Source organism: Urocampus carinirostris, chromosome 7 (genome assembly GCF_059441175.1).
Source record: "Urocampus carinirostris isolate Australia breed hairy pipefish chromosome 7, RoL_Ucar_1.0, whole genome shotgun sequence".
Lineage (NCBI taxonomy): Eukaryota > Metazoa > Chordata > Actinopteri > Syngnathiformes > Syngnathidae > Urocampus > Urocampus carinirostris.
Window position 1 is genome coordinate 22,392,029 of NC_142355.1, and position 24,069 is coordinate 22,416,097.

The window sequence follows — 24,069 nt, forward strand, 5'->3', positions numbered from 1 at the left end:
TCTTTGAAATGAGATTTTTGCGAAATATGTGTGAAGTGACACGACTGGATAGGTTAAGGAATGAGGAAAGAAGGCAAACTGGTGTGGTGAGTGAGCTTGTTGAGAGGGTTGATGAAAATTTTCGGAGACACTTTTCACATATGGAAAGAATGGATGAAAGCCGTTTGACTAAAAGTATTTAGTGCAGATGTGGTGGGAAATAGAATGAGAGGAAGGTACTAATACTGTTGGATGGATAGGGTAAACCGTGCTCTGGATGTTAGGTCGGTTAATTTACTTGATTCAATAGTGTGTGGAATGAATAGATATGAATGGCGAAGAATAGTTAAGAATGACTGATATTGACGCATATGATGCGGAGGGGGTAAACCAGTGTATACTATCGGGCCTCTCTGCTGATGGAGGGTTGCATGGCACAGGCACTCACATCTTGTTGTGCTTCGGGCTTAATGTTCAGTCAGGTTGGGAAAAGGGAAAGGTGCCATTAAATGTTGGCTTCTTTTGCGAGTATATAGGGTAATAGTCTTTTTCTTTATCAAAATTAACAAGAATAATATCGCATCAGATTTGCGAACAACTTTACTGAAGTACTCAGTAGTACTCAAACTTTTAATTAAGCCACTTCAAAAATGCGGAACATCCAAAGAAGCAATGGTAAAGGCTAAAGTATAAAAGAATAGATGAATTGCTAGCATGTTTTTGTTAGGATCCTACCTTGCCAAACGATTTTGAAGTGAATCTCGGACTTTTTTTTATAAAAATTATCAGGCAGGCAGCTTTATAAGCAGAAAGTAGATGGGTGAAAATAAACTTACACCACGCAGAAACACGCCAATATATACCTTACTGGATGATTTTTACGGACAACACACTTCTATCCTATAGCTTTTAAATGACCTATATTTCATGTAGACAAAATCTGTATATTATTTGTTATTGCAACATCTGTTGCAGCCTGTTCATCCTGGAAGGGGGATTACCTCATGTGTGGGCCCTTCTCAAGGTTTTTTAATTTTGCTGAGGTTTCTGAATTTTTCCTTGCCCTCTTGTAGGTTTTAGATCAGGGGATGGTGTCATAATAGTCTGTGGTTTGCAATAATCTGCAGTCTCTGCAGCCCTTTGAGACTCCTTGGGATTAAGAGCTATACAAATAAACATGACTTGAATTGCCTGTTGATTGAAGCTGTGTCGGTGAGTCCTGGAGGCACAGAGTCTACCGATGGAGAGACCACTTTAATCATGTTGTGAGGCTTTGAAGCCCTTTCTTGTGTCTCAGGATTTTCCCATTCTGCTAGAGTTACTCAAAGGCTCCTTGCCCCGAGGCCTCCGTCTTCGGGAAGGCACTGAAACGCCCTTGAGACCGGAGCCAGGATTGCAAGCTATGAAATATTTAGAGGTTTTGGGTGCAATAAGGCTGAATCCAACCTGCATGTGTGCATAGAAATTGAAGTCAAATGGAAATAAATAACACCGTTCGCCCTTTTTGTATGATCATTTAGACCGCCACAGAGATTGATGACCGAGCAACAAGAGTGATAAAGAGGGCCGAGTCAAGGACAGAAAGAGTCATGAGAAGAAACTGTGTCTGCAAAGCCAAGATAGATCAAATATATCTAAATGGAGGATAAAAAAGCTAAAGTCACAGGAGTCACTCCACAGATGGATGTTTGACTCAATCGTTGGCGGTATCACCACCCACCATCGTGCGCTCCAAAACCAAGTGAAGATTCTCTCCCGGTTCTTAACGGAGACATGCTGACATGAACGCGTTTCCAGGTGTGAAGCATTGAAGGTTAAAGTGAAATGAGGAAAACATTTTCTACTTTATCCTGCTGACAAAGTTTAAAATGTTGAACCAATTTGCTTACGTCAAAAAATCAATTTCAGTTCACCATTGTCCGTACAGTGTATTTAAATTTATTTCCGTTCAAAACGTTACTCTGTAATGATTGACTACCAGTTGTTGCCGTACTGTGTGGTGAAACCAGAAACGAGCGCTACAAAGCACAAGGAAGAATACAAACTACGGAGACTCAAAGGGAACAAACTGCACCATTTTTCTTCCCATTTTTTGGGGGGGACAGTCTTTCTTTGTTTGTTTGTTTTTGTTGGGAGGTACCCTGAGGAGAAAGATGGTGGACAATCCCTATAGGTGAGCCCTCATGTGTCATGATGAATGATTATTTTAACTGTGCCCGCTCGTTTGGCGCCAGCCCCTGCTGGCTACCTGATTGGTTCCCCGTCCTACTTAAGCTCAGTCCTTTAACTCGCCTGTTGTCAGTCAGTCAACAAACCTCTGTTCCTAAAAGTCAAGCATTTTGACTCTGACTCCTGTCGGTCACGCTTTTTTCACCCGTCCGTTCCTGATTTCCCCATTTGTCTGCGGCTACAACCTGTTATTTGACCCCGACCACGTTTTGATCTCCCGTCCCGGCTTACGACCTGTTTTTCCGTCCACGACCCTGCGATCTCCGGAAGATCCACTTCCGCATTCGGAGCACGTTCCGATTCTATGAGCGGCTTGCTTCCCACATCCAGCGAGCACCAGATTGCGAGCGCTGCCTTTCCTGTCAATCTCAATAAACTTGTGGTTAGCGTCCTGATTGCGTTCTGGTCGTGACATCATGTTTTGTTTCTTGACCCACAAGTATTTAAAAATATTGCATGTTAAGGTGATCGTTCAGATATTTTTGCTTATTGTACAAATAAATTTTGATTTTTTTAATGAATGATGTTTTTTACCACTAGGAGGCATGAAATCATACACCATGTCCCTTTAACCATAATATACTTCAAATGTAATACTCTTTCAATCGACAGCCTTAAAGACTTTTTAAACCGGGCTGGCAGAGAATGAGGTAAAGTACGTACAATCAATAGGGATGCACCAAGTTTTCAGCACTTGTAAAATTTCGGTCCAAAATAACCAAAACGTGTGCTTTCTGTTTTGGGCCAATAACAGTATGTTCTGATGAAGTAAAACCAATGCATTATTTCGTCCAAATTTGAAAGTACAGACGATCGTTCGTAAGTTGCTTCAGTGCTATATTTTGTATGGAATGTATGTTTAAGGTTTATATTAGTATGTTTAATGCTTGCATAAGTAAACTGTATTGTTTCGTACTAAAATATAAACATTTCATGAAAAAATATGCTCTACATGGATAAATAAAGTTAAATTTAACTTATGTTTAGAATATGCGCTTCAGGAGGTCCTCCTCCATGGTAAAAAGTGTCCAGAAAAAAGTTTTACGACCATTTTCTCAACCGCATTAAGAACAAAAAAATCGGATTCCACTGGACCACTGATGCCTCGTTCTTTCAAACCATACCCGTTTCCTATAAAAACACCAGTCGTGTATTTTGTCAATGTTTTCTGTGAAGGACAGACATCTTTTTGTTTTGTGTTGTATTGTAATAAAAACCTTAATGTAAAAAAAAGCTTCCCCACATTCAAGGTCCACTCTGTCATTAATGATTTTGCCATTGAAAGATATTCATTTTGTGCGTGTTTTGTCAATAATACAAAACGCTCGTCCCAAATCTTTGACTACAAAACGCTAACTTGACATCTTTAAGCTTTAGCTTGAAAGGAACAAAGAGCATACAGCCACAGGCACCTCACAATTCATCTTTTCGCTTCAGTCTGCACTCACGTCATCAATATCCGCCAGTAGGCCTGTTCCATTAGCAGCCACAAAAGACCAACTGCCTCCCTTATGTTTGACAAACGGTGCGGTGTGCTCCGGATCACGAGATGTCCCTTCTACTTCTATTCTCTTACCGTCATCCTGTCACAAGCCGGCACAATCCGTCCAAAGGACCCCGCCTCGTCTATTAAACACACAGAAACAATCTGTCTGCGTCTTGCCTGACAAAGGACAAAGCGTCATAAATCAACCTATTTCCCTAACAATATGTATTTATGCGGTCATAAATCTCCTCCTCTCAGGATCATTTCATGATGATCTAATAATTCCAAATTTGATTTCCCCGTGGTTCTCGGCTAACTTGTTTTGGCCCAAGGCACACACCAAATCGGAGGCACATAAGTGGGGCTCGTGCTCCCCTGTGAGCCCGAGGACGGGTCTATTTGTGGAGCTATCGCTGCCGCCGTCTGGCGAGGCATCCACAAAGGCTGCCCAGCTATGGCCGGAGCACGTGCGAGGGACTAAATGGAGCACTGAAGGGGAAGTGATTTGCAATCGCATCAAAATGAGACGATTCCTTTGGGCAGACGACCATATTTTCTAGACTATAAAGTGCACTCAAAACTCCCTAATTGGTCAGGATTTCAAACATGCGCCTTATAATCCGGTGCACCTTATACGGGGACAAAATGTGTTACCATCCATATTTGTGCAGTTATTTATCAGTTGATACATTGTATTGCTGGTCACGACAGCATAACAATAGTGACAAAGGGGACCAAACCGGAGAGCAGTGAATCCTAAACACCAGGTCACTGGGGACATGGGTCGTGGTTCACAATTGCATGACATATAATTCAAGGGAAATTGAACCCGGCTATCCTATCCAACTGTCCACTGGGGATACCGACAACACAAGAAATAGCATTTGGTCTTATCCCGTTGTCACACTATTTTTAGAGTAATGAGAAAAGGGACCGCGATCAAATATCGGTGTAACATTTTGTTATACTTTTTCTCAGCTCAACTAAGCATTGTGAAAAAACGTTTTGAATACATGCAGCCATACATTAATTAGATCTTACAGGACAACAGAATTACTTCCCACAATGCTTTTCTTTCCATTCAGTTCATAACCGTGTGAGCTTCATAAAGACTCTGTGAGTTGGCAATACAATACAGTATTTCTGTGGTCCCCAACCTTTCCTGTACCACGCACTGTTTAATGTCTGACAATATTCTCATAGCTTGGTCCAATAATAATAGCAACAATCTGGTGCCATGAATAAAAAAAGCGTGATGACAAGATACAACTTAACAAGGGTAATTTTTATCCCTTGTGGTCTAGTAGATAGGATCCGCGGTCCTGAAATTATGTACTATGTAGTTAAGAGTGTAGTTACAGTGTATTTGCACTTTGACAGCATTTTTGCAATCCGGAGATGGAATAAGAGCTTGCTCTGTCCACTCCACGCATCGGCCCGGTATTGCAGTACCTCGGGGAACGGTGCATTCGCAATGATCGCAGCAAGGCTTTAAGGCTAGGACCTTAGCTTGGCCTTTTGGCTGAGAGTAAGAGTCCCGGCTCCTAGGCTTTGTAGCGTATTATGAACTGACCGATAACGGATAATGGATAATGAATAACGAAGATAGATCAATAACCCTTAAAAATCCCCCCCCTGCCGCGTTCTGCGTTCGAATACTGTTGCATGCAATGGTATGCAATTCCGAACACTGGTAAATTCCATCAATGCACAAATATGCTACTTTTTTATTTATTGTGTATGCGTAGCCCTTACTATAGTTTTAATCATATGTGCCTTATAGTCTGATGCGCCTTGTATGTGAAAACAAATATTGCAAAAGACCAATCCTGCAGGATAAGCCTTATATTGCGGAAAATATGGTAGTTCTACGTTTTCAGCGTTTTCACGCAACAAAATGTGTCCTCAGAATGATGCAGCAAAAACAATCAGTAGTTCTCCTTCATAAAAAAATCAAAACTTTATAAGTTATACACAGAATTCACTCGATGTCAGGACCAGAACAGAAGGAGGACCCAGATGCGTAACGTTACTCACAAGTTTATTGAATTATAGAGGAAAGTCAGTGCCAGCGATCTGGTGCTTGCTGGACGCGGGAAGCAAGCCGCTCATGGGATCGGAGCATGCTCTGAATGCGGAAGTGGATCTTCCAGAGCAGGAGATCGTAGCGTAGTTAGAGGGAAAAACAGGTCGTTAGCCGGGACGGGAGATCAGAACGGGATCGGGGTCAAAAAACGAGTCATTAGCTGGGACAGTAGATCAAAACGTGGTCGGGGTAAAAAAAAAAAAAACGGGTCGTTGTTAAAGTTAAAACTTGTATTAACTCTATGTTGGCAGAATTAAACAAATAAAAACAAGCATTAAGGTAAATAAAATTTATTAGCATTGGTGATGGCCCAAAGGCCACTCGCCCTGGCTGGGCTACAGGCCACACACGCTGCGCGCCCCCGCGTGTCTAGTTAACTTTTGTCACACAGGAAACAGATATACACCGGAAATGCAACTTCAAAATAAAAGAGTACATAACTGATAAACGTACAAGAAAAACATTAGACTGAACGTTGAAACGTTACTTCATGTGTGTGTGTGTATATGAGAAACATTGTTTTTATATTTAGTAATATAAAAACAAGCATATTACCTTGGGAAGAAATTCAAGAGATTTACATTGAAAACCTGACAGTCGTAGCAGGAGACAAATGGGGAAATCAGGAACAAGCGAGTGGAAAACGGGTGACAAAACGGGACCGACGGGAATCAGAGTAAAAAATGTGAAAACAGAGGTTCGCTGACGGACAGACAACAGGCGAGTGAAAGGACTGAGCTTAAATAGGACGGGGAACTAATCAGGTAACCAGCAGCAGCTGGCGCCAAATGGTCGGGCACAGGTGAGTGTAATGAGTAATCATGAAACACGGTGCTTTTACTGGAGGTTAACCTAGTGTTGCAACTGTGCTCTGTGTTCTTTGGACCATTTCGAGTGCCTGGAAAGCACAAACAAAAATAAAGAAGACTTTTGAAAGTAGTCTTTCAATAGTCTTATGTTCCACAAGCAAATCCATTCAATGTATTCGAGGTATTTCTTTTAGGTTTGGCTCGAGGGGAAAACAACTATGAGCATGTGCTGTTTTCTTAAGATTTATTGTGACAAATCTGATTATCGTTTTGACATTGAACAAATGCATTGGACGAGAAAATGAATTATCGGGCAACAACAAGTTTACCTTGTATTGAAATTTTTGTTTAACTTTATTTTTTTGTCGCTTGATAGGATTCAATACAAAATATTTTCACTTTCTGTCCATGTCTAATAAAGAGCATTATTTCAAATCAACAAACCAGTAAACAATTGTAAATGGCTCATAATTTATAATGTGCCAAAAAATATACAAAACGTACTTATTATATTTCAAAGTAAAATCACATCAGAACTATAGCTGTTAAATTCCATTTTGTTTCAGTTTGAGTACTATTCAATGCAAGGTACTAGACACCGAATCGAATAGTGTAAAATATTTTAAACTATCTTTAAAAAAATCCTCAAGTGGCATTTGTTCTTATCTGTCATTATATTATTAAAAAAGGCTGTTCGATGCCACATTTTTTGCCGGTATAAACATGGAAACAATCTCAAGCATTTACAAGCACTTCACCCAAAATGCAAGCACTTTGAAACCTTGAAAACACAACATTGAAATCCAAGCATTTTCAAAGATTTTAATGACCCGCACAAACCCTGCCACTCCTTTTGACTGTTTTCTTGGGAAAGGGTTTCTCCCCTAAATAAAACAGATGGTTAACCTGTTTTTCATGGTTACCAGTAGTAGGAGGAGCCTCCTGATCTATCTCAGCACCTTCATCATCTGTTCACTGTTGTTTATCGGTGTTAAGCGCCATACCGCTCTTAGGAGAAGAGCTGGACCTCTGCATTGACTAGGAGCGGCGTATGATAATACTTATAACTAAATCCTAAATCACTGGGTAAAACATGTTTTGTACGGAAATTTTGACCCAAATAGATTGAATATTCAAATATCAATATTGAATTTTCAAACTTGAGTTGGATAAAATTGTGGATTTTTGAAAAACTATTGATTGTATCAAATTATCACCTGTAAGATTTAGTTCCAAGGTAAGCAAAATGTATGATTTTGATTTAGAAAAAAAGGTATTCGATTATTGGTAAGTTTATAGAATTGGGAGAGAAAATATCAATGGATTTTGAACTTGCAAGGAGAACGGAAGACCCAACCGTCCACTAAGAAATTACAACCGTGTCACGAACCAGGACAGGAAACAGGAATGAGAACCCAATCGCGTAACGTTACTCACAATTTATTGGGGAGAAGAGGAATGAGCGCACACTCGATCCGGGGATCGATGGTCGCGGAAGTAGATTGAAATCAAACAGATCGGGCCAAAAATAAAACTGGATCAAAACACAGGCAAAAATGGAGATTCACAGGACTAGGCATATCACACGGAGTCTAGCAGAGGTTTCGCAGACGCTCTGACACCAGGCAAGTCGCAAGACCGCGTTTAAGTAGTCCGGCAGCAATCTGTCAACGCGTTTCAGCTGGTGTCAGTGGGCGGGGCCAATTGGGCGCCGTGGCAACCGTGACAAACCTGTTTTTAAAGGTCATTCCTGAGCGCTTATTTTTTGTTTAATCTCTTACGAAAAGCAGATCTGTCCTAAAAGGTGTGGCAATTAAAAAACAGCAACATTATCGGTCATTAGTACGATCACGTAAACATTGCATTATAGTCAAAACAACAAACTGGCATCCTATACAATCTCCATATCAGGTGTCCAATACTAAAAACTGTCAGTACCAGAACGGAGATAGGACCCACTTGCGTTCCGTTTCTCTCAGTTTTATTGGAAGAAAGAAAAGGGTTGCACCCAAGATCCGGTGATCGCTGGACGTGTTAAGCAGGTCGTTCTGAACGGGGTAGTGGGACTTCAGTGGCGAGCGATGGCGGTGTCGGGAACGGAAAAAAACGGGTCAGTAGAGCAAAAAACATGGTTGAGATCGGAAACAAGTCGAAAGCTAGGAGAGGAGAATAGACATGGTCAGGATAAAAAAAAAAAAAAAAACGGGTCGAAGCCGGGAAACAGACGGGAGCAAAAACAGGTGGGAGTCAGGGTCGAAAAAGCTTGCCTTGAGTACACTGAGGTTCACAAACGGACTGACAACCGGTTACAGATAGACGTGGGTTTATCTAGTGACAGGGAGCCAATCAGAGTCCGAGGCAGTTGGCGCTAAAGGAGCGAGCACAGGTGCATCACGTCGGTAATCATGACAAAAACAGAATAATCTTATCAATCATATAGTACAATAGAAATTGGTGAAGATTCATTGTCGAGTTACACTTTTTTACAATTTATAAGAGACTCAAAATTGAAAAAGATTTCTGCGCATGTCGGTTAGTTAAGATGTTTGAGTACAACATAGATAGCAAAATCATTGACGCACAGGCAGAAACAGACAAAAAAAAGGGGCGGCGCGACGGAAAACCATAAAACAACTAGGGATTACTGTATTCCATTTACAAAATTGATTTCCAATGAATTTGAAAAATATTAGTCTTAAATCATTTAATTAGTTGTTGTGCCTCTAATGACATACAATGGACAATTTAAGATTAACAGAAAATTGACAGACATTTCAAGAAGATGCTGCACATCTCACTATCTCTTGCCTGTAAGAGGACGAGGCTGCCTGGTATGACGTAAACACATTTTATATGCTGGGAAGAGGGCTGCAGAAGATGAGGCAGCAGAAGTGGGCGGCTCACAGCGTGAGCATAACAACAAGTTCTTTCTGTACTTCTAATAGCAACCTTTCAACTTGAGCTCCCAATAAATTTCTTCTTCCATCGCCAGCCAACAAATTATCCTGAGGCGGCGCCCAGAGAAAGAAGGAAAGCTTTAATCGTTTTCTCACCTTGGTGAACAAGCACAAATCGTGAGCAACGGGTGCACAAAAGTCATTACCCACTCAAGTTCACATGCTGTGATTTCTACTAACAGTCTAATGGGAGCCCTTGTGCAGTCCATTCTAAGACATAGGTCAATTCTCTGCACAAGTTTCAGTCCTTCTATAGCTATTTTCGATGATATCGTGGCAGTTTGTCTTTTGTGTACTGTAAATTAGACCTCTATTTCCTGTTGACGATATCTGTGTATTAATTGTTATTACAACATCCATTGCAGCCTGATCATGTCCGGTCCTTTCTCAAGGTTTCATAATTTCCTCATTCTGAGGTTTTGAGTTTTTCCTTGCCCTCATGTAGGTTAAAGATCAGGGGCTGTTGTAATAATAGTCTATGGTTGGCAATAGTCTGTGGTCTGTGCATCCCTTTGAGACTCATTGTGATTAAGGGTGTCACAAATAAACATGACTTGACTTGAATAGTCAAACAATCGATTTTCCATAACAACAAACAACAACAAATGTTGAACGAATGACTAATTAATTCATAGCTTTTGAAACAGAAGAAAGACAAATTAAGTCAAGATCTTTACATGACCTGCTTTTTTAAATATAATTTTTTTAGTTAACTGATTTTATTGAATTGCTTTTTGAAATATCGTAATATTAATCTAAATCATTACGAGTCCCCCAATATGATTTTTACACTTATGATACAATACAGATACCGCAGCCTGGAATGCTGTCTAATCCTGACATTTGATCTGATATCTACATAAATGTTTTTTTCAATCCTAACTGTCCATAAAGTAGTTAGAATTTTGAGAATTAAGGTAAACAATAATAACCCTAATTTTAGTCCTGCTTCTCAGGTTTTGTTGGATTACCCATTGCCAATGCAAAAAGACAATTCTTTCAGACACACAATTGTTATAAATAAGAGATATTTTCTATATAGATCTTGATCCTGCACAAAAACAGGGCAGGAGAAAAACTGGGATGGACTGCTTTTATTGTGGCTTGCAAAACTATTTGCCCCCCTTGAAATTTGTGACCTTTTGCCACATTTCAGACTTAAAACATAAATATATAAAACGGTAATTTCTTGTGAGACATCAACAATAAGTGGGACACAATCATGAAGTGGAACACACTTTGTTGGATATACGTTTTTAACAAATAACAAAAAAGCTTCAAGTCACTTGGGGTATGTCTCTATCAGTTTTGCCCATTGAGAAGCTGATATTTTTTGCCCATTCCTCCTTGCAAAACAGCTCGAGCTCAGTGAAGTTGGATGGAAAGCGTTTGTGAACAGCAGTTTTCAGTTCTTTCCACAGATTCTCAATTGGATTGAGGTCTGGACTTTGACTTGGCCACTCTAACACCTTGATATGTTTTTTGGTGAACCATTCCATTGTAGCTTTTACTTTTTTACTTTACAAAAAGTTCCATTTTGGTCTCATCTGACCAGAGCATCTTCCTCAGCCTGTTTGGTGTGTCTCCCAGGTGGCTTGTGGCAAACTTTAAACGGCGCTTTTTATAGATATCTTCAAGAAATGGCTTCTTCCTTGCCACTTTTCCATAAAGGCCAGATTTGTGCAGTATATGACTGATTGTTGTCAAGTCAAATCATTTTTATTTGTGTAGCCCTTAATCACAAAGAGTCTCAAAGGGCGTATGAGCAGATTCTCCCACCTCAGCTGTAGACCTCTGCAGTTCATCCAGAGTGATCATGGGCCGCTTGGCTGCATCTCTGATCCGTTTTCTCCTTGTATGAGCTGAAAGTTTAGGGGGACGGCCCCATCTTGGTAGATTTGCCGTTGTCTGATATTCCTTCCATTTCAATATTATTGCTTGCACAGTGCTCCTTGGAATGTTTAAAGCTTGGGAAATCTTTATGTATGCAAATCCAGCTCTAAACTTCTCCACAACAGTATCTCAAACCTGCCTGGTGTGTTCCTCGTTCTTCTGACCTCTGAGACTATCACAGTGCAGGTGCATTCATACAGAGACCTGATTACACACAGGTGGATTCCATTTATCATCGTTAGTCTTTAGATCAGCATTGATCCTCACTGAACCTCTGGACAGAGTTTGCTTCACTGAAAGTAAAGGGGCTGAATAATTTTGCTCACCCACTTTTTTTTTTTTGTTAAAAAAGTTTAGAATATCCAATAAAGTGCATTCCACTTCATGAGTGTGTCCCACTTATTGTTGATGCTTCACAATAAATTACAGTTTTATATCTTGATGTTTGAAGTCTGAAATGTGGAAAAAGGTCACAAAGTTCAAAGGGGCCAAACAGTTTTGCAAGCCACTGTATATAATAATAATAATAATAATTTCCTTTGTATTGTCATTCTTTGTAAGAACGAAATGTCGATACACCTGACCCGCTGTAGCGAGCCGATGCAGCAGCAGCCTACAGAGGGCGCCGCCATTTTACCAATGTTATAAGTCTTAGGTATGACTCGGCCGAGGCGCGAACCAGCGACCTCCCAGTCTCAAAGCGGGCGCCTTACCATCTAGGCTACTGAGCTGGTTATGAGAGTCAATATTAGAGAATTTTGATTAAATTTGATTAAATCCAAAACATTTTTGGCAAAATAAGTGTCTTGATTGCAACACAATGTTCCAGAACTCTGTATAACGTGTAGTGTACATTTTTAATGTTTTGTACACACCTGGCAATTCTTTACTGTCATAAATTTGCATAATACAATATATTGAAGTACAATGCATTAGTTAGTATTGAAAAAGATAGTATTGGCCAATTGATTGATTGATAAACTCAAGCTGTAGACTTCAAAACTACTTTTTGGAGAGATGTTTTCTAAAGCTGTATTGTATTGAAAATATAGTAGGCAGTTAATAAGATCTCCAAATGCAGGATTTTATTGGGTATCGTATCAGTAGGAATAATAACAGTTATCGTGATTCGTGCATCCCTTACTGACGTTAATAGTTGCATACTATCCTTAGTTATTCAGTGTCAAATAAAACTGGCTAACATTTAGGAACAGTTTAGAATTAAAAATGATGCATGACCTTCGAGGAATATAATCATTTTGTATCGTATAAGAAAATCTCCCTATTAATGTTTGAATGTCTTCACCATTCCGGATTTTTTAAAAAATCTATAAAGCATTTGAACAAATATACAAATATAATTCCATTGGCTATAAAAAAGAGCACAAATCACCATTCATTCAAACATGTGCCGTGTTCTTTTTGATATCTGTTCCGCACTGAAAGAGCCATTAAACTCAATAGTCTGTGATTGCTCAAGTAATTGCTTGATTAAAATGTAGAAAAGTATGTTTGGAATGAAAAGGTCTATTGAAAGGGAACAAAATAAGCAGCTCTTAAAAGCCCAAAAGACGTCACTTCAGAGCAAGCTCCGCACTAAAATGTAAAGAAAGGCACCCCTCCCCTGTTACAAGAAGTAGCAGTCTTTGTACTCGGGTGCTCAGCCATCTGTGACACTCTGAACCTGCTGACCTTGTGGAAAAGACCTGTAAATTAGCCTCAGCCACTTTACTGAAACCTGGGAATGACTTGTCAGCGCCATAGTGAGACCACCAACACGTTTATGTAAGTGTAAAGAAGTCCATCAATTGGCTTGGAAGGTTAAATCTAAACAGTCACTCGTCATGTGTCATGCACCCTGCCTTTTGACGTTATCATCTAATTGTGGAGAACCTGATTCAATGTTATTGTAAGTCAAAAATAACTCTCCCAAAATAGCTCCGCTCGAAAAACACAAGCATCTAACAAAAGGTTCATTCTTATAAAGCTCAAACTACAGTCACAGTTTAATAGTCAGAAGGGTGAAAACAGAACATGTACTGAAATTGATTTCATACGGAGCAGCAATGAATGACAAATTGATGTCATGGTATTGCTAGAAAAGCGAAGCAAATTGTGTTCTAATTATACAACTGACAGATTACAAGGTACCATGGAATAAATGCCTTAAGATGTACTGATTTCTACATTATTTGGAATTGGACAATACAAATTGAACAAACACATGCGATAAATCAGTTCAGCAAGCATCAAAAGATTGACGCGTGTGAACATCACAACGGATGGTGCTTGACCTTCTACTGTATCAGGGGAATGCCTTGATCCGCTTGTAATTTGTTGAAAAGCGTCCCTAGTTCCATTTGTACTTTGACATTTCAGCTGAGTGACGGCATTCTCAATATGAGATCCACTGATTCTATCTTGCTATAAAAATGGGAGCTCTGGTTTAAGGCCACCAAGATTCCCAAATGCAAAGATTTTATCAGATTTTGCCTGTTTTTTGTTTCCATGCAAAGCCTAATGTTGTCCACATGCTGTCGGGCAATAATCTAAATCAGTGTTGGCTGATTTTTTTTTTTCTTCAAATCAACAAGTTAAAATTTAAAAGTTTTAGTTTTGCTCTTAAACCTGCGAGTGAACATCTAATAAACAAACTAATACCGTTGAGATGAGTAAACATACCCTTGCTATGATTTGCGATAGATCACCCAAAAACTACATTCGTCCTGATATTGAAATCTGACATTATTTTGATGTCGGACTCAAAAACAGTATTACATTTTACTGCATTATATCCAAAATCTCTGATATTTGCAGCCATATCTACAAGCAGTCACTTTCAGTTTCTGCTAATGCTCATAGATCCAACACCTCCTGGAAGTAGCATGTAGTGACCGTAAGTTTGAAAGAATTATAAGTAACATCAGACTTACGACCTGCTCAACTGACGTTCACCGGTTCTCACGACCAAAGCCAGCAGATGCTCATTTTTTCCAGCAGATGATCATATTTTTAATTTCAGTGTCTGGCACTGCAGCATGTAGCAGCCCGGTAACCCGTATGACAATATTGACAGCCAGCCAGCACAGAATTCTACCACTACACTCGGTCCAGTAACTTTTGGCAGTGGATGGTGCCATTGTAATGGATTTATAAGCGATCGGTTGGATTTTTACTGTTAATTACATATATTGAGCTCCACCCCCGAAAAAATCTCATCCATTTGTTTTGGGGGTTTTTTTCAGCCAGATGGCATTTTCGCATCTAACTCTGACACATCATTCTCCCACTAAACACAGTAACTAGATACTGCCCCGGCAGTTTATAGCTCCAATGACAATAGATTTTGACTTGTGTCCAATCTGATTCATTGGTGGTTGGCCGTAACCGATCCTGGTTGGAAGTCAGATGTTACTTGTAGTTTGTTGTGTTTGCCAAGGATAACCTGAGTTGGATAGAAAGTGGGACGGCACGGCGGATGAGTGGTTAACGCGGTCATGGGATCACATCCAGCTACCAGCCTTCTTGTGCGGAGTTTGCATGTTCACCCCGTGCTTGCGTGGGTTTCCTCTGGGCACACCGGTTTCCTCCCACATTCCAAAAAACATCCATGTCTGGTAAATTGGCTGGTCCGAATTGTCCCTAGGTGTGAATGCGCAAGTGAGTTATCCGTCCCTGTGTGCCCTGCGACTGGCTGGTACCCAGTTCAGGGTGTGCCCTGCCCACTGCCCGAGGATAGCTGGGATGGGCTCCAGCACCCCCGCGGCCCTACTGAAGATAAGCGAAGCAGATAATGGATGGATGGATAGAAAGTGGTATAAAATTTAGTTGACAATACCAACTTTAAATGACTTAAGGAACCAGAACAAGATTTAAATTTAAACTTTGTTGTTCCCAATTCAAATAACAAAATACACTCCACAAAATTTCTTCTGATGTTAGATCAAATAATTTCAATGATAGATATCATTAATTGATTAAAAATTTAAAGTTGTGTCAGGATACCCTACCAAAAACTCTTTTGTTGGCCTAGATAAGCTAACGGCTAAAAGCTAATAGAGTGGCAAATCACACGATACATGTAAACAGACAATGTGATTCACAATGAGTAAGAGTGACTCTGATGCTTCAAAGAAGAATCTTTGGAAGGGTTGGTTTTAAGCAATTCATTCTAATGACTCTAATGACTAATGAGCTGAAACAAATGCCATGGTTATCACAACCCAGCATATCTTCCCAAAAAAACATTTTTTTTTCTGTCGAGTGAACTTTTTGTGTTTGCAATTGTCTCACTGAAAATGTGAATAGACAAGAAAGTCTGGTTTTTGCTCCACTTCAGAATGTAAAATTTATTCACCATTACCATGCTTTAAGTGTCCAAGGTTCACCTGCAAACATATCTCCTTAAAACAGTAAAGTTGCTTGTCAAATGAAGTCATTGTTAAGCTATGTCAGCCCTTAGAAACTCTTAAAAATCCATATGTGACAGGAAGAATCTTCAATCCAGATCCCTAAAAATATCTTTTATGAACGGAATAAAGAATTTGAAGACATCACCCTGAATCTCACTACCATCTGCGTCATTGGGACTGCACCGCAGAGAAGACTGAGACTCGGCGTGCAGCGTTCCAACCGAAGCAGCATGGAATCGCGTGTACGGTCACATGTAAAAACATTCAGACTTGGCAATTTACGGGAACAGAAAACATATCATTTTGAAAAGTCCTGGAACCTGCAGCGAACAGAGATTCAGTGCCGGATAAAAAGCTGAGTGTCCTTGACTGGACGGCTTAGTTTGTGCTGAAACATAATTAGCTCTGTGACCATTAAACCGTTAAACCAGGTCCCTACAGGCTAGTGGATTTAGACCTCCGTGGCAAGTTAATGGGCCATCGGGGACCCTTGAGCCACAATTAGGTGACACTTTTTTTTACCATTGGTTGAAGATTTGGGCTCAAAGGCCACTTAATACTCCACACCATGTCAGAGCCACTCATTAGGTTATGAGCTGAATTGTTTACGCTTGGCCTAGTTAATGTCTTTGCAGAGGTAGAACAGTTTATACACACATTATGCACTCGCACAAAATCAAGATTTTTTAATTTGTCTACAAAATCATATGTTGGTGAGATTTTGGATTTTAATTCACACAAGTGTTGCATGATAATAACGGAGTAAATGAGAAAATGATCTTTGCTAAAGCTTTAATTTGTTGATGTAATGATGCGAGGTGAAAGCATAAAATCAAGAAGTTGAGGTAAATCCAGGCTAAACTAAACTTGGGTCAGCTAAAATAAAGAAATTGACTTTGTCGCTATTTTCATTTCTGTAGTCTGTTACCTGACTCCCTTCAAGAAGGACAATATCTATGAAACACAATAATGCTTGTCACTAAAAATAATTTAATAGATATTGTCATGATTACCGATGTGAATCACCTGTGCCCGCTCATTTGGCGCCAACCGCCGCAGGTTTTGATTGGCTCCTTGTATCTACTTGAACCCAGTCCTGTCAATCCCCTGTTGTCAGTTCGTCTGCGAACCTCTGTGTATAAAAGGCAAGCCTTTTTCGACCCTTATTTTTTGACAGAGCAGGCCCAAAACCCAGACCATTCAGTTGAAGTACCTAAGTCTACATGTGATAAAAAATTTATATTAGAAAAGAGATAAACCATGAGTCTTGTTTACTTTTATAAAACATAACTAAAACACTTGTAAACAAATAATTAATGTAATTATATTGCATCTATTTATTTGTATTACATTCACAAGTGAAACAAAATCTCTCTGTGACCACCGTGTATCTTCTTTACCACACAGTGAATTATTTCTTCTTCTTTTTCCTCGCCTTATCCCTGATTTATCAGGGCTCGGCTCCCATACACACACACGCGCGACTGTGCACAGTAAATGACATGACGACACAATACAGTACTTCAACAGGTATAAATAAACGATGATTATCCAGAAAATAATTAAAAAGGAGAAATAGTCCACCAAGCAGGGGTGAAGAACAAGCCATCTGTCCATGCTGCAGAAATCAATGCAATACAGAAGGTGCCTTATTTTCATTACTATTTAATATATCTCTGGGAAGAGGAAGGTGCACAATCGAATGCATTTCAGACAAGACCGAAACGAAAGAAAGTGGACTAAAGATATCTACCTGATCAAAGTAGGACTTATTGGAGGAACTGTTTGAAATGAAAACATTGGCGAGGAAGCGTGAAGTGGATTAGTGCAGAGCAATGTACTGTTTGCAGAGCAGTGGAAGGTATGTAAGGGAAAGGGGTGGTTGGTTGGGAGAGTTGGAGGATGCCAAAATAAGCAAACTGTTGCAACAGTGTGATCTGTGGACACAACACAGCAGTGACAGGAAGTCAGAACCACAGCCAGTCAGACTTGCTTGTGATTTCTACAGCCACCTGCCAGTCAACCTCTGTCTAAAAAGTCCTACCAACTGTCACCTAATTTAACCCGACAAGCGTTTGGTCTAGCTCCATTTTATTCCAAGAGAAAACACACACAGAAAAAGAAAAAAATAACATGCTGGTGCAATTATTCAATCGTATTTCCACTTGGCTACTGAATGGATTTCCCAGGAAGTCAACAGATGGAACGAGTTCATCTCGGTCCGCATGGTTCATTCATATGTTAGGCCATGTGCCTGAAAATTATTGAAAACCTCTGAAGTTAAAATTTGACACAGATGTGCCTCATGTCATTGGCAACGTTCTTAATTGACACATACGATGTCAGCCACTGTAATCTGTAAAAAAATACAATTGGACGCTTTCACAACTACTTGGAGAAGACGAAATGATGCTAACGTATTAGCATGGACTTGATCCTCTCTTCCAAAGATTTGCTGGGCCTTTCTTTTCAAATAAGGCAGTGATCTTTGATGCTTATGCCAAGTCAAGTCATGTTTATTTGTATAACCCTTAATCACAAGAAGTCTCACAGGGCTGCACAGACCACAGAATATTGCAAACCACAGACTATGATCACACCATGCCGTGATCTAAAAGATCAAACCTTTACTAGACCTGTTTTTTTACCCCGACCACGTTATGATCTCCCTTCCCGGCTAGCGACCTGTTTTTCCGTCTAACTACGCTATGATATCCCGCTCCGGAAGATCCACTTCTGCATTCAGAACACGCTCCGATCCCGTGAGCGGCTTGCTTCCCGCGTCCAGTGAGCACCGGATCGCTAGCGCTGCCTTTCCTCTATATATCACCACTTTTGAGTAACGTTACACATCTGGGTCCTCCTTCTGTTCTGGTCGTGACGCCTTCCTTCCTGTTTTTGAACCCAATGTGGTGCGCAAATCAAATGGTTTGCACGCCCCTGCTCTGCACTTGCTGGGAGAATGCCAAGTGCATTTCTTAAACGTTTGGATACGATCCAAACAAAAGAGCTGTATGAATGCCGCCTTCAAACGTTATGCAAGTGTTTGAAAAGAACAGTGTAACAGTGTAACAGTGAAAAGAACAGAACAAGAACAACCCCCCCAAAAAACACCCAAAAACAAAAATACTACAAGGTTGCTATTGGTTGGGAGACAGATTGCCTCCATCTAGGGCAGTGCTTAAGTCACGTGTTTGTGAGAAAATATAATCCTACTACAAGGTCTGTATTTTATAAGATTTCTGTGCTCAAACTTCCTCAAATGCTATTATGAAACAAAGTGATTGTGACGTCCATGTTGATCGGGCAAAAACTGATACGGCCACTCAACCTGGTATTAAAACGACAAGTAATAAAAAGTTACCGGTATGTCAAAAAAAAAAAAAAAAGAAAATCCCAGGCGCAGAACACCACTGTGACCTTGTGTAAGTTTAAAGCGTTATGCAACTTGAGCAATCAGTGGTCTGTCTCATCCCTGTTCGTGCTTTTTATATAATACATTTGAAGTCACACGAGTGGAAACATACTTTTCCATGGCTTGTGGATTTAGGCTAAGTAACATCTTAAAAAATGAAGACATTTAGCTCCTTCCTATTATCTTGGCTGCAATTCGACCTAATGAGGCCAAGGTTATAAATATTAACTCACAGTCAACATTTATAGTTGAAACATGAATACATAACAGTGTTATGAACTGAATTCTGATCTCCACTATTTAAACTCGCCTCAATTAAAAACTCCAAATCTCTCATCGCTATGATTCCGTCACCCAAACACGTGCCTTTCCAAACACGTGTTTGGGTAGTAGTAAAGATCACACCCCCCACATAAAAATGTGTTGATACTTTATAACCTGTTTTAAACGACATTTATTCAAATAGACCGTATTCATGAGGTCGACAGCTGGAAGGTATGATGACAATACGGCAACTGGTGGGCATACAGTACAAACATTTACTGAATCATTTTTGTGTAGTGACAAAAACAGTCCTCCTTCTGAACAGTGACTTTAGAGTTCTCCAAAACCATTGACACAAGTAAGAACATAATGCCAATGTGATTTAGGAATAGCGATGATTCCAAATCAACTGTTATATTGACTCAAAAAATATTGTTGTTTTAATGTGAAACCACTGACTGAAACTCATATCTTGCCCAGCACCACTAAAAGAAATGAGATGAAAAATTGTAGGAATTGCTGACAAGCTAGCAATTGATTAAAACGCCGACCTTAGCGGTTTAAATCATTTCGTTTTGTGTCTTGTTCAAAAAAAATTGTGCTGATAAAGACTCTGGATAATTTGATGAGGTTGAGAAAGAACAGCGGATACGTTGCAAAAATTAGGAAAAAATGGGGTGGGATGCCAAATTTTCTTTGACCACCAGCGAATAGTTTCACTCATTAAAACAAAAATCCCATTTTTTAAATTCAATTAATAATAGGTTTTAGTTGGAATGGGCAAAGATCAATACCAGGTATCAGTGTGCCTTGGAACTTAATACTGGGAATGGTGTCTAACTCCAGTACAGATGCTCCCCTACTTGTGAACATTCGAGTTACCAACAATGCTAAATTCAAACTTTTTTTCAGGATGTCGAAAAATACCCGGACATTGCTGTAAGGTAATTTTGTATTGTGTGCACCTGTTGGACAGTGCTGTAGTGCTTCTTTCTGCAGCGTGGCGCTGTAAGAGGTCATCAAGCATCCGAAAAAGAAATCTGTCTTTTACCTCCTGGTTTGTGTGTATACACACTGCACTGTATCTCTAGCATGCTAAGAACTTTGAGGATTTTTTTTTTTGTTTAATATCTCATGCATCCATTCAATATGGTCGGTGTAAAGCTCAAAGAAGAGGCGAGCCGTTTCCTTTGAAATGAAAGTGGAATAAGAAAGCTTGATGCGGTTGAGAAAATGGTTGGATCGCTCTTTTTTCATCCACTTTTTGCCATGGAGGAGGAAGTCGTCCAACTCTTCCAAAAGTAAGTTAAACTTATATGTATTTATCTTTATCTTTATAGTCAAGTCATGTTTATTTGTATAGCCCTTAATCACAAGGAGTCTCAAGGGGCTTCATAGACCACAGAATGTCAACGCCTCATTTGTACATTTGTTTTTCAGTACTATGCTTTGTCATTGAGCCTGCTTTGTAACGTTATAGATCACATTATTTTATTAAACATTTATTTTTCAGTTTCAAAACAATACAGGTTACTTATACAAGCCTTAAACAGACTTGTACAAACCTTAAACATACAAAATATAGCACTGGAGCAACTTACAAACAAATTCAACTTACGAACGATTGTCCAGAACTTATCTTGTTCGTAAGTCTGTACCAGCTGCCTCTTCCTGGCAGTTTTAAAATCAGGAAATAGAAATCAGATGAATATTATATTTCATATTTCATCCGGTTTTAGGGAATAATATGTTAGGATTCCTCTGCATTCCTTGAAAAGTAGTATCATGCATGGTTTTTGTATCTGCTTGGTGGTCTTGGTGCCCTGAGACTGGGAGATGGATGTGTCAAGCCTCGGGCGAGTCACACCTTTCAACATCGGTACCCATTGCCTTCCTGCTTGGCATCAGGGGGTTGGAATTGGGGGGTTTTGTCACCTAATGACTCCCAACGTCAGGTGTTTCAACACATTAGTTGGGTAGAACTATCGTCGCACCACTTACTGTGCACAGTCTTGCAAATGCGTATGGAAGCTGACCCCTGGTTAATCAGGGATAAGGTGAAGATAAAAGAAAAAGATGCATAATATTTGTATGGTTTTAACAAGGTAACGTGAAATAATTGTGCTTTATATTTTTATTTTTTTGTGTAATTTATTTAGGTGTTGCTGTTTCTGCATTTCGGTCATACATTTCATATTTTCAGTTTTCGGTTTTTGGTTTTAAGCCCAAATTTGCCTTCAGGTGCAACCCTTTTATGCTTTATATACCTACAAGTATACACTTGTATCTCAGCTAACCAATAATTCTATTGACAAAATATCCAGATGGCAAAAGTCCTCTTTTGAGAAATCTTACATCCATATTCGAAATACATTTTAGGTTTCGAAGGCGAGCAAATTCAAATGAATGCATGCTCTCTTCAAATGGGCCTTGGAAATGGTCAAACATTTATCGGGTAATATGTGTTTCTCCTTGAGAAATTTACCATTTACAAAATGGCTTTCAGAACCAATTAGTTTCTTAAAAATAGGTACAAATGCACTTTTGGTTTATCTTGGAATTATCTGGATACATTCAAAGAAAAGCAAGCAAAACTTTAGTATACATGTAAAGGGTTTTTAATGTTAGTATTTAAAATGCATCCTCATATTGCCATTGTTTTAGTATACAAATAGTTCACTTGTATAAAGTACATATTGCTAAGGGCAGTTTAAAAAGCTGATAAGGAAAAATAAAAAGACCAATCGTCTTAATAGTCTTACCCTTCACAACAACTCGAATTTCTTAGGACTATTATTAGACACACAAACAGACGTAAATGAAATTAATTGCTATGAAGAAGCCTTGATCACTGTCACATCGCTTCAAGAGAAAATGTAACACTTACACGCCTACTCGGCGATCCCATGAAAGCGCAAGCAGAGGGAGCGTGGGCAGTTTTACAGGGAGGGACATCAATTTGGTCATCAGCCATCTTATCCATGTCCCCCAAGGAGCCGCAACTGCAGTCAATCTCAAACATCGGTGAGCCACATCCAATTTAAAGCAATCTATCAGATTAGACTATAGACGATTCCTAATCCAGTGAGCTACTTCCGGGCAACCCGAGTGGTGGCGACCATGTTGGATGGATTTGTGTATGTTTACATCGTTGTTTTGTTAGACAAACTTTCTAGGCTACATTACGACGATAAATGTTTAGGAATGTTTATGTTCTGCAGTTTTTGTACTTTCATGTTTTTCTTTGTCTTTCTTTGGAATTATGCTTATCAATACCTGAAACATATGATTTCACAAAGAGTATGAGGCAGAGGGTTTGCCTGTTAAATAAAAGTTCAGCAAAAAGCTAAAAACGAATTCAATGGGAGCCGTTTAGAGGTTTTGGAAAGCATCTCGTTGATTAGAAATACAAATAAACCACGTATGGCTACTTTTTGAAGAAAGACAACGTCAGCACCCGTTTATTGTAAACAACACTCAAACTCAACTCACTCTCTCACACAAACTATTGCGACACTCGGCACCCCGCTTACGTTATTATGTCACAACTCATATTCTGCACCAACATAACTACAATATTTCTGTGTTTGAAAGATGTGGAGGGAAACGAAGAACAGTTTAGAAAGTCGGTAGCTAGCCTCAGGAAGAGACAAAATGTTGTTAATGTTATAGCTGGCACCTGGCAGGAAAAAGAAATAGCTGGCCTGACAAGTTACGTTAAATTACCTGATGCTCAGTTCATCGCCTCCTCAACGACAATTTTTTATATATCTCAACCCTGAAAGGAAACTATAGTAGGAAAACGAAAAAAAAACACACCTTACGCCTTCTGAAACGAAATGAAATGATCTGCATTTATATAGCGCTTTTCAAGTCAATGACTTCCCAAAGCGCTTTACATTGTGCTTCACATTTCCCAACAGCGGCCGTGATCTGTGCAGCCATGTAAGGCGCTAACCTGCTTATTGGGGGTATTGGGGGGTTCAGTGTCTTACCCAAGGACACTTCGACATGTAACACGGACAAGCCGGGATTCTAACTGGGATCCCTTAATCCTAAAATAATCGATCTACCTCCTGAGCTACTGCCGCCCCTTCCATTTTAATTTGAACAGCCAATAACAGTGTAGACCAGGCATGTCAAACATACTGCCCTGTGGCCATATCCGGTCCGTTGGATGATTTAATCCAGCCCGCCGTACATTTTTAAGTCTGTCAAAAAAAAACTTTGGGGCTCATTTCAATCAAAAGTTATGTTTTTCTTTTAAATGAATACAAACCAAATGCTCTTTCCCGTCGCTACAGAGCAGTAAGGAGGTAAAGGAGCTGACATCCAGTCTGGTTTCATGTTCAAGACAATATTGTGCAGAAATGTCTCAGCCCAGCCTAGTATTTTGATCTCATGTTATTGCCCTTTCACTGCTAAAACTGAGACAAGCATATTTTTATTCATAGTCCCACTTGCGTTTGTTTGTGTTTGTAATGTTTGAGGTGAGTTGGCTCAGATGTAAAGTTGATGATTCTTCAATATTTTGGAAAT

The 24,069-nt window shown here is 39.6% G+C and overlaps 1 pseudogene; it reads left to right on the forward strand.

Moving 5' to 3' along the window:
- The first annotated feature begins 5,017 nt into the window (after positions 1-5,017).
- LOC148362693 (U2 spliceosomal RNA) lies at positions 5,018-5,168 on the forward strand (annotated as a pseudogene).
- Positions 5,169-24,069: the final 18,901 nt, after the last annotated feature.